This window comes from Synchiropus splendidus, chromosome 7, assembly GCF_027744825.2.
Source record: "Synchiropus splendidus isolate RoL2022-P1 chromosome 7, RoL_Sspl_1.0, whole genome shotgun sequence".
Classification (NCBI taxonomy): domain Eukaryota; kingdom Metazoa; phylum Chordata; class Actinopteri; order Syngnathiformes; family Callionymidae; genus Synchiropus; species Synchiropus splendidus.
This window is the reverse complement of record NC_071340.1, coordinates 3,510,792-3,527,589: the sequence shown is the minus strand read 5'-3', so window position 1 is coordinate 3,527,589 and position 16,798 is coordinate 3,510,792. Positions and strand designations below refer to the sequence as shown.

The following is a 16,798-nucleotide window of genomic DNA, read 5'->3' as shown; positions in this document are numbered from 1 at the left end:
GTTTTATCTGTAATGCGGTTTGTCTATGTTCCGGCTGTGTGCTTTTAGACGGTGTCATTTTACTATTGAAGGTGTTTGAGTAACTGTTGCTGCTAAGCGTCATTGTGATTTTACTACTATGCTTTAACGACGACGGACACTAGAGGTCGCGATTACTATTTCACACTATGGTTTAACGACGGCGGCCACTAGAGGTCGTGATTTTACTAATTGTAATGTGCTTTAACGACGGCGGCCGCTAGAGGTCGTGATTTTACTAAACTGTAATGTGCTTTAATGACGTCGGCCGCTAGAGGTCGTGATTTTACTAACTGTAATGTGCTTTAACGACGGCGGCCGCTAGAGGTGGTGATTTTACTAACTGTTATGTGGTTTAACGACGGCGGCCGCTAGAGGTCGTGATTTTACTAATTGTAATGTGCTTTAACGACGGCGGCCACTAGAGGTCGTGATTTTACTAACTGTAATGTGCTTTAACGACGGCGGCCACTAGAGGTCGTGATTTTACTAATTATAATGTGGTTTAATGACAGTATACACTAGTGATTTACTATTTGTTTTTACGCTTTAAATGTTGATCCTTAGTAGATCCCTACATTTACACTCTGTTTATATTAATATCATATTAACTGCTATCCGAGGTCTTGCTTCTAGATTGTATTTACATTTGTACTGTTGTCGGTATTCTGTTTCAGCTCTCCCCTCTGGGTCTTGGCCTTTGTGGGAGACATCGACGCCGGTTTCCTCAGTACCTCTGGATCTACTATCCGGACCGTTCCCTGCTGAAGACTCGACGTCGGCATGTGGGCTATCCGCACCTCCACAGCCACCGTCGCCGACACCATCAGCACAGCCAGCAACCACAGACAAGCCGCGGACATCGCCCCGGATACCAAAACAAAAAGAAAGAAATACATGTGTGTGTGTGTGTGTGTGTGTGCATGAAAAGATCACCTGGAACCCGGAAATCAGACACGACCGGGAAGTCATCCGGACCCTGTGGATGCTGATCATTCATTGAACGGGTCGCTCCAACTGTTCAACGGTGAGAGCAAAACATTCAGTTCAATAAAAAAAAAGTATTTTAACCACAGTCTGTCGATGTATTTTATATTTAACTACCGATGTTTTTTGTTTTATTCAACACCTGTGCGTATGAAAACAGACGATCAGTCAGAGGTCGAAGGAGTAGGGCACCCGCTCGTTGATTCTTTAACTCACCAGACGCCTCAGCTGATAGGAGGTGGGAAAAAACATTTTGGAGTGATAGTTTACGTTTCACTGCTGTATTTATTTATTTATTTTTTCACATGAAAACAGATACAAAGACAACGAGCACGCCACACCTTCTACCTGTCGCTTCAACACCAACACCAACGTTTGGTAAGATACGAATCTCAATTTTTTTCAACACATCTCTACCGTTCAGTATCAGTTGAATGGTTGTATGTTCGCTATTGTGTGTGTGTGTGTGTGTGTGTGTGCGCGTACGTGCGTGCGTGCGTGCGTGTGTGTGTGTTTTATCTGTAATGCGGTTTGTCTATGTTCCGGCTATGTGCTTTTAGACGGTGTCATTTTACTATTGAAGGTGTTAGAGTAACTGTTGCTGCTAAGCGTCATTGTGATTTTACTACTATGCTTTAACGACGACGGACACTAGAGGTCGCGATTACTATTTCACACTATGCTTTAACGACGGCGGCCACGGGAGGTCGAGATTACTATTTCACACTATGCTTTAACGATGGCGACCACTAGAGGTCGGGATTACTATTTTACACTATGCTTTAACGACGGCGGCCACTAGAGGTCGTGATTTTACTAACTGTAATGTGCTTTAACGACGGCGGCCACTAGAGGTCGTGATTTTACTAACTGCAATGTGCTTTAACGACGGCGGCCGCTAGAGGTCGTGATTTTACTAATTGTAATGTGCTTTAACGACGGCGGCCACTAGAGGTCGTGATTTTACTAACTGTAATGTGCTTTAACGATGGCGGCCACTAGAGGTCGTGATTTTACTAACTGTAATGTGCTTTAACGACGGCGGCCACTAGAGGTCGTGATTTTACTTTTTTATATTTAACTACCTATGTTTTTTGTTTTATTCAACGCCTGTGCGTATGAAAACAGACGATCAGTCAGAGGTCGAAGGAGTAGGGCACCCGCTCGTTGATTCTTTAACTCACCAGACGCCTCAGCTGATAGGAGGTGGGAAAAAACATTTTGGAGTGATAGTTTACGTTTCACTGCTGTATTTATTTATTTTTTCACATGAAAACAGATACAAAGACAACGAGCACGCCACACCTTCTACCTGTCGCTTCAACACCAACACCAACACCAACGTTTGGTAAGATACGAATCTCAATTTTTTTCAACACATCTCTACCGTTCAGTATCAGTTGAATGGTTGTATGTTCGCTATTGTGTGTGTGTGTGTGTGTGTGTGTGCGCGTACGTGCGTGCGTGTGTGTGTGTGTGCGTGTGTGTGTGTTTTATCTGTAATGCGGTTTGTCTATGTTCCGGCTATGTGCTTTTAGACGGTGTCATTTTACTATTGAAGGTGTTAGAGTAACTGTTGCTGCTAAGCGTCATTGTGATTTTACTACTATGCTTTAACGACGACGGACACTAGAGGTCGCGATTACTATTTCACACTGTGCCTTAACGACGGCGACCACTAGAGGTCGGGATTACTATTTTACACTATGCTTTAACGACGGCGGCCACTAGAGGTCGTGATTTTACTAACTGTAATGTGCTTTAACGACGGCGGCCACTAGAGGTCGTGATTTTACTAACTGTAATGTGCTTTAACGACGGCGGCCGCTAGAGGTCGTGATTTTACTAACTGTAATGTGCTTTAACGACACCGGCCGCTAGAGGTCGTGATTTTACTAATTGTAATGTGCTTTAACGACGGCGGACGCTAGAGGTCGTGATTTTACTAACTGTAATGTGCTTTAACGACAGCGGCCGCTAGAGGTCGTGATTTTACTAACTGTAATGTGCTTTAACGACGGCGGCCGCTAGAGGTCGTGATTTTACTTACTGTAATGTGCTTTAACGACGGCGGCCACTAGAGGTCGTAATTTTACTAATTGTAATGTGCTTTAACGACGGCGTCCACTAGAGGTCGTGATTTTACTTATTGTAAAGTGGTTTAATGAGAGTATACACTAGTGATTTACTATTTGTTTTTACGCTTTAAATGTTGATCCTTAGTAGATCCCTACATTTACACTCTGTTTATATTAATATCATATTAACTGCTATCCGAGGTCTTGCTTCTAGATTGTATTTACATTTGTGTTGTTGTCGGTATTCTGTTTCAGCTCTCCCCTCTGGGTCTTGGCCTTTGTGGGAGACATCGACGCCGGTTTCCTCAGTACCTCTGGATCTACTATCCGGACCGTTCCCTGCTGAAGACTCGACGTCGGAATCTGGGCTATCAGCACCGCCAGCAACCACAGACAAGTCGCGGACATCGCCCCGGATACCAAAACAAAAAGAAAGAAATACTTGTGTGTGTGTGCGCGTACGTGCGTGCGTGCGTGTGTGTGTGCGTGTGTGTGTGTTTTATCTGTAATGCGGTTTGTCTATGTTCCGGCTATGTGCTTTTAGACGGTGTCATTTTACTATTGAAGGTGTTTGAGTAACTGTTGCTGCTAACCGTCATTGTGATTTTACTACTATGCTTTAACGACGACGGACACTAGAGGTCGCGATTACTATTTCACACTATGCTTTAACGATGGCGACCACTAGAGGTCGGGATTACTAATTTACACTATGCTTTAACGACGGCGGCCACTAGAGGTCGTGATTTTACTAACTGTAATGTGCTTTAACGACGGCGGCCACTAGAGGTCGTGATTTTACTAATTGTAATGTGCTTTAACGACGGCGGCCGCTAGAGGTCGTGATTTTACTAACTGTAATTAGCTTTAACGACGCCGGCCGCTGGAGGTCGTGATTTTACTAACTGCAATGTGCTTTAACGACGGCGGCCGCTAGAGGTCGTGATTTTACTAATTGTAATGTGCTTTAACGACGGCGGCCACTAGAGGTCGTGATTTTACTAACTGTAATGTGCTTTAACGACGGCGGCCACTAGAGGTCGTGATTTTACTAATTGTAATGTGCTTTAACGACAGCGGCCGCTAGAGGTCGTGATTTTACTAACTGTAATGTGGTTTAATGACGGCGTCCACTAGAGGTCGTGATTTTACTAACTGTAATGTGGTTTAACGACGGCGGCCGCTAGAGGTCGTGATTTTACTAATTGTAATGTGCTTTAACGACGGCGGCCACTAGAGGTCGGGATTTTACCAATTGAAATGTGGTTTAACGACGGCGTCCACTAGAGGTCGTGATTTTACTAATTGTAATGTGCTTTAACGACGGCGGCCACTAGAGGTCGTGATTTTACTAACTGTAATGTGCTTTAATGACGGCGGCCACTAGAGGTCATAATTTTACTAATTGTAATGTGCTTTAACGACAGCGGCCGCTAGAGGTCGTGATTTTACTAACTGTAATGTGCTTTAACGACGGCGGCCGCTAGAGGTCGCGATTACTATTTCACACTATGCCTTAACGATGGCGACCACTAGAGGTCGGGATTACTAATTTACACTATGCTTTAACGACGGCGGCCACTAGAGGTCGTGATTTTACTAACTGTAATGTGCTTTAACGATAGCGGCCACTAGAGGTCGTGATTTTACTAATTGTAATGTGCTTTAACGACGGCGGCCGCTAGAGGTCGTGATTTTACTAACTGTAATGTGCTTTAACGACATCGGCCGCTAGAGGTCGTGATTTTACTAACTGCAATGTGCTTTAACGACGGCGGCCGCTAGAGGTCGTGATTTTACTAATTGTAATGTGCTTTAACGACGGCGGCCACTAGAGGTCGTGATTTTACTAACTGTAATGTGCTTTAACGACAGCGGCCGCTAGAGGTCGTGATTTTACTAACTGTAATGTGGTTTAATGACGGCGTCCACTAGAGGTCGTGATTTTACTAACTGTAATGTGGTTTAACGACGGCGGCCGCTAGAGGTCGTGATTTTACAAATTGTAATGTGCTTTAACGACGGCGGCCACTAGAGGTGGTGATTTTACCAATTGAAATGTGGTTTAACGACGGCGTCCACTAGAGGTCGTGATTTTACTAATTGTAATGTGGTTTAATGACAGTATACACTAGTGATTTACTATTTGTTTTTACGCTTTAAATGTTGATCCTTAGTAGATCCCTACATTTACACTCTGTTTATATTAATATCATATTAACTGCTATCCGAGGTCTTGCTTCTAGATTGTATTTACATTTGTATTGTTGTCGGTATTCTGTTTCAGCTCTCCCCTCTGGGTCTCGGCCTTTGTGGGAGACATCGACGCTGGTTTCCTCAGTACCTCTGGATCTACTATCCGGACCGTTCCCTGCTGAAGACTCGACGTCGGCATCTGGGCTATCCGCACCTCCACAGCCACCGTCGCCGACACCATCAGCACAGCCAGCAACCACAGACAAGCCGCGGACATCGCCCCGGATACCAAAACAAAAAGAAAGAAATACTTGTGTGTGTGTGTGTGTGTGTGCATGAAAAGATCACCCGGAACCCGGAAATCAGACACGACCGGGAAGTCATCCGGACCCTGTGGATGCTGATCATTCATTGAACGGGTCGCTCCAACTGTTCAACGGTGAGAGCAAAACATTCAGTTCAATAAAAAAAAAGTATTTTAACCACAGTCTGTCGATGTATTTTATATTTAACTACCTATGTTTTTTGTTTTATTCAACACCTCTGCGTATGAAAACAGACGATCAGTCAGAGGTCGAAGGAGTAGGGCACCCGCTCGTTGATTCTTTAACTCACCAGATGCCTCAGTTGATAGGAGGTGGGAAAAAACATTTTGGAGTGATAGTTTACGTTTCACTGCTGTATTTATTTATTTATTTTTTCACATGAAAACAGATACAAAGACAACGAGCACGCCACACCTTCTACCTGTCGCTTCAACACCAACACCAACACCAACGTTTGGTAAGATACGAATCTCAATTTTTTTCAACACATCTCTACCGTTCAGTATCAGTTGAATGGTTGTATGTTCGCTATTGTGTGTGTGTGTGTGTGTGTGTGTGTGTGTGTGTGTGTTTTATCTGTAATGCGGTTTGTCTATGTTCCGGCTATGTGCTTTTAGACGGTGTCATTTTTCTATTGAAGGTGTTTGAGTAACTGTTGCTGCTAAGCGTCATTGTGATTTTACTACTATGCTTTAACGACGACGGACACTAGAGGTCGAGATTACTATTTCACACTATGCTTTAACGATGGCGACCACTAGAGGTCGGGATTACTAATTTACACTATGCTTTAACGACGGCGGCCACTAGAGGTCGGGATTTTACTAACTGTAATGTGCTTTAACGACGGCGGCCACTAGAGGTCGTGATTTTACTAATTGTAATGTGCTTTAACGACGGCGGCCGCTAGAGGTGGTGATTTTACTAACTGTAATGTGCTTTAACGACATCGGCCGCTAGAGGTCGTGATTTTACTAACTGCAATCTGCTTTAACGACGGCGGCCGCTAGAGGTCGTGATTTTACTAATTGTAATGTGCTTTAACGACGGCGGCCACTAGAGGTCGTGATTTTACTAACTGTAATGTGCTTTAACGACGGCGGCCACTAGAGGTCGTGATTTTACTAACTGTAATGTGCTTTAATGAGGGCGGCCACTAGAGGTCGTGAATTTACTAATTGTAATGTGCTTTAACGACGGCGGACGCTAGAGGTCGTGATTTTACTAACTGTAATGTGCTTTAATGAGGGCGGCCACTAGAGGTCGGTATTTTACTAATTGTAATGTGCTTTAACGACGGCGGCCACTAGATGTCGTGATTTTACTAACTGTAATGTGCTTTAACGACAGCGGCCGCTAGAGGTCGGGATTTCACTAACTGTAATGTGCTTTAACGACGGCGGCCGCTAGAGGTCGTGATTTTACTAACTGTAATGTGCTTTAACGACGGCGGCCACTAGAGGTCGTAATTTTACTAATTGTAATGTGCTTTAATGACGGTGGCCACTAGAGGTCGTGATTTTACTAATTGTAATGTGCTTTAACGACGGCGGCCACTAGAGGTCGTGATTTTACTAACTGTAATGCGGTTTAACGACGGCGTCCACTAGAGGTCGTGATTTTACTTATTGTAAAGTGGTTTAATGAGAGTATACACTAGTGATTTACTATTTGTTTTTACGCTTTAAATGTTGATCCTTAGTAGATCCCTACATTTACACTCTGTTTATATTAATATCATATTAACTGCTATCCGAGGTCTTGCTTCTAGATTGTATTTACATTTGTGTTGTTGTCGGTATTCTGTGTCAGCTCTCCCCTCTGGGTCTTGGCCTTTGTGGGAGACATCGACGCCGGTTTCCTCAGTACCTCTGGATCTACTATCCGGACCGTTCCCTGCTGAAGACTCGACGTCGGCATCTGGGCTATCCGCACCTACACAGCCACCGTCGCCGACACCATCAGCACCGCCGGCAACCACAGACAAGCCGCGGACATCGCCCCGGATACCAAAACAAAAAGAAAGAAATACTTGTGTGTGTGTGTGTGTGCGCGTACGTGCGTGCGTGTGTGCGTGTGTGTGTGTTTTATCTGTAATGCGGTTTGTCTATGTTCCGGCTATGTGCTTTTAGACGGTGTCATTTTACTATTGAAGGTGTTTGAGTAACTGTTGCTCCTAAGCGTCATTGTGATTTTACTACTATGTTTTAACGACGACGGACACTAGAGGTCGCGATTACTATTTCACACTGTGCCTTAACGACGGCGACCACTAGAGGTCGGGATTACTATTTTACACTATGCTTTAACGACGGCGGCCACTAGAGGTCGTGATTTTACTAATTGTAATGTGCTTTAACGACGGCGGCCACTAGAGGTCGGGATTTTACTAATTGTAATGTGCTTTAACGACGGCGGCCACTAGAGGTCGTGATTTTACTAAATGTAATGTGCTTTAACGACGGCGGCCACTAGAGGTCGTGATTTTACTAATTGTAATGTGGTTTAACGACGGCGTCCACTAGAGGTCGTGATTTTACTAACTGTAATGTGGTTTAACGACGGCGGCCGCTAGAGGTCGTGATTTTACTAACTGTAATGTGCTTTAACGACGGCGGCCACTAGAGGTCGCGATTTTACTAACTGTAATGTGGTTTAACGACGGCGTCCACTAGAGGTCGTGATTTTACTTATTGTAAAGTGGTTTAATGAGAGTATACACTAGTGATTTACTATTTGTTTTTACGCTTTAAATGTTGATCCTTAGTAGATCCCTACATTTACACTCTGTTTATATTAATATCATATTAACTGCTATCCGAGGTCTTGCTTCTAGATTGTATTTACATTTGTGTTGTTGTCGGTATTCTGTTTCAGCTCTCCCCTCTGGGTCTTGGCCTTTGTGGGAGACATCGACGCCGGTTTCCTCAGTACCTCTGGATCTACTATCCGGACCGTTCCCTGCTGAAGACTCGACGTCGGCATCTGGGCTATCCGCACCTCCACAGCCACCGTCGCCGACACCATCAGCACAGCCAGCAACCACAGACAAGCCGCGGACATCGCCCCGGATACCAAAACGAAAAGAAAGAAATACTTGTGTGTGTGTGTGTGTGTGTGCATGAAAAGATCACCCGGAACCCGGAAATCAGACACGACCGGGAAGTCATCCGGACCCTGTGGATGCTGATCATTCATTGAACGGGTCGCTCCAACTGTTCAACGGTGAGAGCAAAACATTCAGTTCAATAAAAAAAAAGTATTTTAACCACAGTCTGTCGATGTATTTTATATTTAACTACCTATGTTTTTTGTTTTATTCAACGCCTGTGCGTATGAAAACAGACGATCAGTCAGAGGTCGAAGGAGTAGGGCACACGCTCGTTGATTCTTTAACTCACCAGACGCCTCAGCTGATAGGAGGTGGGAAAAAACATTTTGGAGTGATAGTTTACGTTTCACTGCTGTATTTATTTATTTATTTTTTCACATGAAAACAGATACAAAGACAACGAGCACGCCACACCTTCTACCTGTCGCTTCAACACCAACACCAACACCAACGTTTGGTAAGATACGAATCTCAATTTTTTTCAACACATCTCTACCGTTCAGTATCAGTTGAATGGTTGTATGTTCGCTATTGTGTGTGTGTGTGTGTGTGTGTGTGCGCGTACGTGCGTGCGTGCGTGTGTGTGTGCGTGTGTGTGTGTTTTATCTGTAATGCGGTTTGTCTATGTTCCGGCTATGTGCTTTTAGACGGTGTCATTTTACTATTGAAGGTGTTTGAGTAACTGTTGCTGCTAAGCGTCATTGTGATTTTACTACTATGCTTTAACGACGACGGACACTAGAGGTCGCGATTACTATTTCACACTGTGCCTTAACGACGGCGACCACTAGAGGTCGGGATTACTATTTTACACTATGCTTTAACGACGGCGGCCACTAGAGGTCGTGATTTTACTAACTGTAATGTGCTTTAACGACGGCGGCCACTAGAGGTCGTGATTTTACTAATTGTAATGTGCTTTAACGACGGCGGCCGCTAGAGGTCGTGATTTTACTAACTGTAATGTGCTTTAACGACGTCGGCCGCTAGAGGTCGTGATTTTACTAACTGCAATGTGCTTTAACGACGGCGGCCGCTAGAGGTCGTGATTTTACTAATTGTAATGTGCTTTAACGACGGCGGCCAATAGAGGTCGTGATTTTACTAACTGTTATGTGCTTTAACGACGGCGGCCACTAGAGGTCGTGATTTTACTAATTGTAATGTGCTTTAACGACGGCGGCCGCTAGAGGTCGTGATTTTACTAATTGTAATGTGCTTTAACGACGGCGGCCACTAGAGGTCGTGATTTTACTAACTGTAATGTGCTTTAACGACGGCGGCCACTAGAGGTCGGGATTTTACTAACTGTAATGTGCTTTAACGACGGCGGCCACTAGAGGTCGTGATTTTACTAATTTTAATGTGCTTTAACGACGGCGGCCACTAGAGGTCGTGATTTTACTAATTGTAATGTGCTTTAACGACGGCGGCCACTAGAGGTCGTGATTTTACTAAATGTAATGTGCTTTAACGACGGCGGCCACTAGAGGTCGTGATTTTACTAATTGTAATGTGGTTTAACGACGGCGTCCACTAGAGGTCGTGATTTAACTAACTGTAATGTGGTTTAACGACGGCGGCCGCTAGAGGTCGTGATTTTACTAATTGTAATGTGGTTTAACGACGGCGTCCACAAAGGTCGTGATTTTACTAACTGTAATGTGCTTTAACGACGGCGGCCACTAGAGGTCGCGTTTTTACTAACTGTAATGTGGTTTAACGACGGCGTCCACTAGAGGTCGTGATTTTACTTATTGTAAAGTGGTTTAATGAGAGTATACACTAGTGATTCACGATTTGTTTTTACGCTTTAAATGTTGATCCTTAGTAGATCCCTACATTTACACTCTGTTTATATTAATATCATATTAACTGCTATCCGAGGTCTTGCTTCTAGATTGTATTTACATTTGTACTGTTGTCGGTATTCTGTTTCAGCTCTCCCCTCTGGGTCTTGGCCTTTGTGGGAGACATCGACGCCGGTTTCCTCAGTACCTCTGGATCTACTATCCGGACCGTTCCCTGCTGAAGACTCGACGTCGGCATCTGGGCTATCCGCACCTCCACAGCCACCGTCGCCGACACCATCAGCACAGCCAGCAACCACAGACAAGCCGCGGACATCGCCCCGGATACCAAAACAAAAAGAAAGAAATACTTGTGTGTGTGTGTGTGTGTGTGCATGAAAAGATCACCCGGAACCCGGAAATCAGACACGACCGGGAAGTCATCCGGACCCTGTGGATGCTGATCATTCATTGAACGGGTCGCTCCAACTGTTCAACGGTGAGAGCAAAACATTCAGTTCAATAAAAAAAAAGTATTTTAACCACAGTCTGTCGATGTATTTTATATTTAACTACCTATGTTTTTTGTTTTATTCAACGCCTGTGCGTATGAAAACAGACGATCAGTCAGAGGTCGAAGGAGTAGGGCACACGCTCGTTGATTCTTTAACTCACCAGACGCCTCAGCTGATAGGAGGTGGGAAAAAACATTTTGGAGTGATAGTTTACGTTTCACTGCTGTATTTATTTATTTATTTTTTCACATGAAAACAGATACAAAGACAACGAGCACGCCACACCTTCTACCTGTCGCTTCAACACCAACACCAACACCAACGTTTGGTAAGATACGAATCTCAATTTTTTTCAACACATCTCTACCGTTCAGTATCAGTTGAATGGTTGTATGTTCGCTATTGTGTGTGTGTGTGTGTGTGTGCGCGTACGTGCGTACGTGCGTGCGTGCGTGCGTGCGTGTGTGTGTGCGTGTGTGTGTGTTTTATCTGTAATGCGGTTTGTCTATGTTTCGGCTATGTGCTTTTAGACGGTGTCATTTTACTATTGAAGGTGTTTGAGTAACTGTTGCTGCTAAGCGTCATTGTGATTTTACTACTATGCTTTAACGACGACGGACACTAGAGGTCGCGATTACTATTTCACACTGTGCCTTAACGACGGCGACCACTAGAGGTCGGGATTACTATTTTACACTATGCTTTAACGACGGCGGCCACTAGAGGACATGATTTTACTAACTGTAATGTGCTTTAACGACGGCGGCCACTAGAGGTCGTGATTTTACTAATTGTAATGTGCTTTAACGACGGCGGCCGCTAGAGGTCGTGATTTTACTAAATGTAATGTGCTTTAACGACGGCGGCCGCTAGAGGTCGTGATTTTACTAATTGTAATGTGCTTTAACGACGGCGGCCAATAGAGGTCGTGATTTTACTAACTGTAATGTGCTTTAACGACGGCGGCCACTAGAGGTCGTGATTTTACTAATTGTAATGTGCTTTAACGACGGCGGCCGCTAGAGGTCGGGATTTTACTAATTGTAATGTGCTTTAACGACGGCGGCCACTAGAGGTCGTGATTTTACTAACTGTAATGTGCTTTAACGACGGCGGCCACTAGAGGTCGTGATTTTACTAACTGTAATGTGCTTTAATGAGGGCGGCCACTAGAGGTCGTGATTTTCCTAATTGTAATGTGCTTTAACGACAGCGGACGCTAGAGGTCGTGATTTTACTAACTGTAATGTGCTTTAACGACGGCGGCCACTAGAGGTCGTAATTTTACTAATTGTAATGTGCTTTAACGACGGCGGCCACTAGAGGTCGTGATTTTACTAATTGTAATGTGCTTTAACGACGGCGGCCACTAGAGGTCGTGATTTTACTAAATGTAATGTGCTTTAACGACGGCGGCCACTAGAGGTCGTGATTTTACTAATTGTAATGTGGTTTAACGACGGCGTCCACTAGAGGTCGTGATTTTACTAACTGTAATGTGGTTTAACGACGGCGGCCGCTAGAGGTCGTGATTTTACTAATTGTAATGTGGTTTAACGACGGCGTCCACTAGAGGTCGTGATTTTACTAACTGTAATGTGGTTTAACGACGGCGGCCACTAGAGGTCGTGATTTTACTAACTGTAATGTGGTTTAACGACGGCGTCCACTAGAGGTCGTGATTTTACTTATTGTAAAGTGGTTTAATGAGAGTATACACTAGTGATTTACTATTTGTTTTTACGCTTTAAATGTTGATCCTTAGTAGATCCCTACATTTACACTCTGTTTATATTAATATCATATTAACTGCTATCCGAGGTCTTGCTTCTAGATTGTATTTACATTTGTGTTGTTGTCGGTATTCTGTTTCAGCTCTCCCCTCTGGGTCTTGGCCTTTGTGGGAGACATCGACGCCGGTTTCCTCAGTACCTCTGGATCTACTATCCCGACCGTTCCCTGCTGAAGACTCGACGTCGGCATCTGGGCTATCCGCACCTCCACAGCAACCGTCGCCGACACCATCAGCACCGCCAGCAACCACAGACAAGTCGCGGACATCGCCCCGGATACCAAAACAAAAAGAAAGAAATACTTGTGTGTGTGTGCGCGTACGTGCGTGCGTGGGTGTGTGTGTGCGTGTGTTTGTGTGTTTTATCTGTAATGCGGTTTGTCTATGTTCCGGCTATGTGCTTTTAGACGGTGTCATTTTACTATTGAAGGTGTTTGAGTAACTGTTGCTGCTAAGCGTCATTGTGATTTTACTACTATGCTTTAACGACGACGGACACTAGAGGTCGCGATTACTATTTCACACTATGCTTTAACGATGGCGACCACTAGAGGTCGGGATTACTAATTTACACTATGCTTTAACGACGGCGGCCACTAGAGGTCGTGATTTTACTAACTGTAATGTGCTTTAACGACGGCGGCCACTAGAGGTCGTGATTTCACTAATTGTAATGTGCTTTAACGACGGCGGCCGCTAGAGGTCGTGATTTTACTAACTGTAATTAGCTTTAACGACGCCGGCCGCTGGAGGTCGTGATTTTACTAACTGCAATGTGCTTTAACGACGGCGGCCGCTAGAGGTCGTGATTTTACTAATTGTAATGTGCTTTAACGACGGCGGCCACTAGAGGTCGTGATTTTACTAACTGTAATGTGCTTTAACGACGGCGGCCACTAGAGGTCGTGATTTTACCAATTGTAATGTGCTTTAACGACAGCGGCCGCTAGAGGTCGTGATTTTACTAACTGTAATGTGGTTTAATGACGGCGTCCACTAGAGGTCGTGATTTTACTAACTGTAATGTGGTTTAACGACGGCGGCCGCTAGAGGTCGTGATTTTACTAATTGTAATGTGCTTTAACGACGGCGGCCACTAGAGGTCGTGATTTTACCAATTGAAATGTGGTTTAACGACGGCGTCCACTAGAGGTCGTGATTTTACTAATTGTAATGTGCTTTAATGACGGCGGCCACTAGAGGTCGTGATTTTACTAATTGTAATGTGCTTTAACGACAGCGGCCGCTAGAGGTCGTGATTTTACTAACTGTAATGTGCTGTAACGACGGCGGCCGCTAGAGGTCGTGATTTTACTAATTGTAATGTGCTTTAACGACGGCGGCCACTAGAGGTCGTGATTTTACTAACTGTAATGTGGTTAAAAGACGGCGTCCACTAGAGGTCGTGATTTTATTAATTGTAATGTGGTTTAATGACAGTATACACTAGTGATTTACTATTTGTTTTTACGCTTTAAATGTTGATCCTTAGTAGATCCCTACATTTACACTCTGTTTATATTAATATCATATTAACTGCTATCCGAGGTCTTGCTTCTAGATTGTATTTACATTTGTATTGTTGTCGGTATTCTGTTTCAGCTCTCCCCTCTGGGTCATGGCCTTTGTGGGAGACATCGGCGCCGGTTTCCTCAGTACCTCTGGATCTACTATCCGGACCGTTCCCTGCTGAAGACTCGACGTCGGCATCTGGGCTATCCGCACCTCCACAGCCACCGTCGCCGACACCATCAGCACCGCCAGCAACCACAGACAAGCCGCGGACATCGCCCCGGACACCAAAACAAAAAGAAAGAAATACTTTTAGTTTTCAGCATTAGTCAATGTTTGAACTGTTTCTGCATTGTAGGCTAAATAATCAAAACACGTTAGTAGCTACAATATTATTTTGGGTTTAAACATTTTTGAAGTTATTTAACATCTTATGAAGAAGTTTTTCATTCTTGAAACATTTCTTAAAGATAAAACAGTAGAAAGAAAACACTTTTTAGTCTTCACTAATAGTTCAAACGACACAGCTACCCAACTCATGCACCATTTTTTCAAAATGCTTTTAAACAGATAATTTGAACTTGTTTGAGAAATACACGCCACACCTTCTGCCTGTCGCTTCAACGCCACCACCACCGTTTGGTAAGATGTAAATCTCCAATTTTTTTTCAACACATCTCTACCGTTCAGTATCAGCTGAATGGCTGTATGTTCGCTATTATGTGTGTGTGTGTGTGTGTGTGTGTGTGTGTGTGTGTGTGTGTGTGTGTGTGGTTTAATGATGTGTCTGCAATTCGTTGTGTTAGAGCATCAAGGTGCCTGTTATCTGTAATGTGGTTTATCTATGTTCCGGCTTTATGCTTTTAGATAGCGTAATTTTATTATTGAAGGTGTTTGGGTAACTGTTACTGCTAAACAACATTGTGATTTTACTACTATGCTTTAACGGCGCCGGCCACTAGAGGTCGCGATTACTATTTACGCTATGCTTTAACGACGATGACCACTAGAGGTCACGATTACTATTTGCACTATGCTTTAACGTCACTGGTCGCTAGAGGTCGCAATTACTATTAACACTATGCTTTAATGACTGCGGCCACTAGAGGTCGTGATTACTATTTACACTATGCTTTAACGACGTTGACCACTAGAGGTCATGATTACTATTTGCACTATGCTTTAACGTCACCGGTCGCTAGAGGTCGCAATTACTATTAACACTATGCTTTAACGACGGCGGTCACTAGAGGTCGCGATTGCTATTTACACTGTGCTTTAACGATGATGACCACTAGAGGTAATTGTAATGTGCTTTAATACATATACACTATGTATTATACTATATACTATATATATATATATATATATATATATATATATATATATATATATATATATATATATATATATATATAGTATTCTTATACACTAATGATTCGTGATTTGCTATTTGTTTTTATGCTTTAAATGACGGTCCTGAGTAGGTCCATACATTGAGTTTTTTATTTATTTATTTTTAACGCTCTTTAGGATATGCTTCTGTTGTGATGATGGTTTTGTCCATGAGTATTGATATGTATGCTACACGTGTTGTTGTTTTATTATAGCCATCGCTAGAAAACAACACGGCTCAACACCGGTTATATGATTACGTAATTTTGTTTTTCCGCAGGTCGTATTTTTTCATATTGTACTAGGGTTATTTTCATACTACTCTGTTTATATTAATATCATTAATTATTGTTAACTGCTATCCGAGGTCTTGCTTCTAGATTGTATTTACATTTGTATTGTTGTCAAAATTCTGTTTCAGCTCTCCCTCCTGGGTCTTGGCCTTTGTGGGAGACATCGACGCTGGTTTCCGCAGTACCTCTGGATCTACTATCCGGATCGTTCCCTACTGAAGACTCGACGTCGGCATCTGGGCAATCCGCACCTCCACAGCCACCGTCGCCGCCACCATCAGCACCGCCAGCAACCACAGACAACCCGCGGATAGCACCCCGGACACCAACGTCGACTTGCGCCGCATCACCCCCTGACCAAACCCTGCCTCTACCCCCTGCCCCCGAGCGCTCTGTCACAGCTACCCAAGACAGACCCCACGCTCCAGTGTCGCCGACCCTATTAGCGTTCCATGATGCAACGGCTGTAAAACAACAGCTTGAATTCAGAGTACGTACGCTTGAACGTCGTCTTCATCAGAGTGAAATACAGAGTCGTCGTCTAGCACGTCAAGCGCGTCAAGCACGTAAATACCGCCGTTCGGCGAGAAATATACGTGAAGGTAAGATTAACAACCATTTCAACGAGTAATCAGCAGGGATGCATGTGTCTTAAATATTATGATAATCGTTACAGAACTCATCTTTAAGGACGTCACGAATAAAGCGCTGGTGTCTGAAGTTCTGAGACTCCTAAAACAACAAGGACCTGGTGGTAACAGACGTCGTGGACTGATCTGACTGA

The 16,798-nt window shown here is 43.9% G+C and overlaps 1 long non-coding RNA gene across 1 annotated transcript; it reads left to right on the top strand.

Annotated features, from left to right (window-relative positions):
* The first annotated feature begins 5,484 nt into the window (after positions 1-5,484).
* On the top strand, positions 5,485-6,051 carry LOC128763133 (uncharacterized). Its single transcript, XR_008415632.1, has 3 exons — positions 5,485-5,718; positions 5,839-5,916; positions 5,994-6,051. It is a non-coding gene; the product is annotated as an uncharacterized LOC128763133 (long non-coding RNA).
* The last annotated feature ends 10,747 nt before the right edge of the window (positions 6,052-16,798 follow it).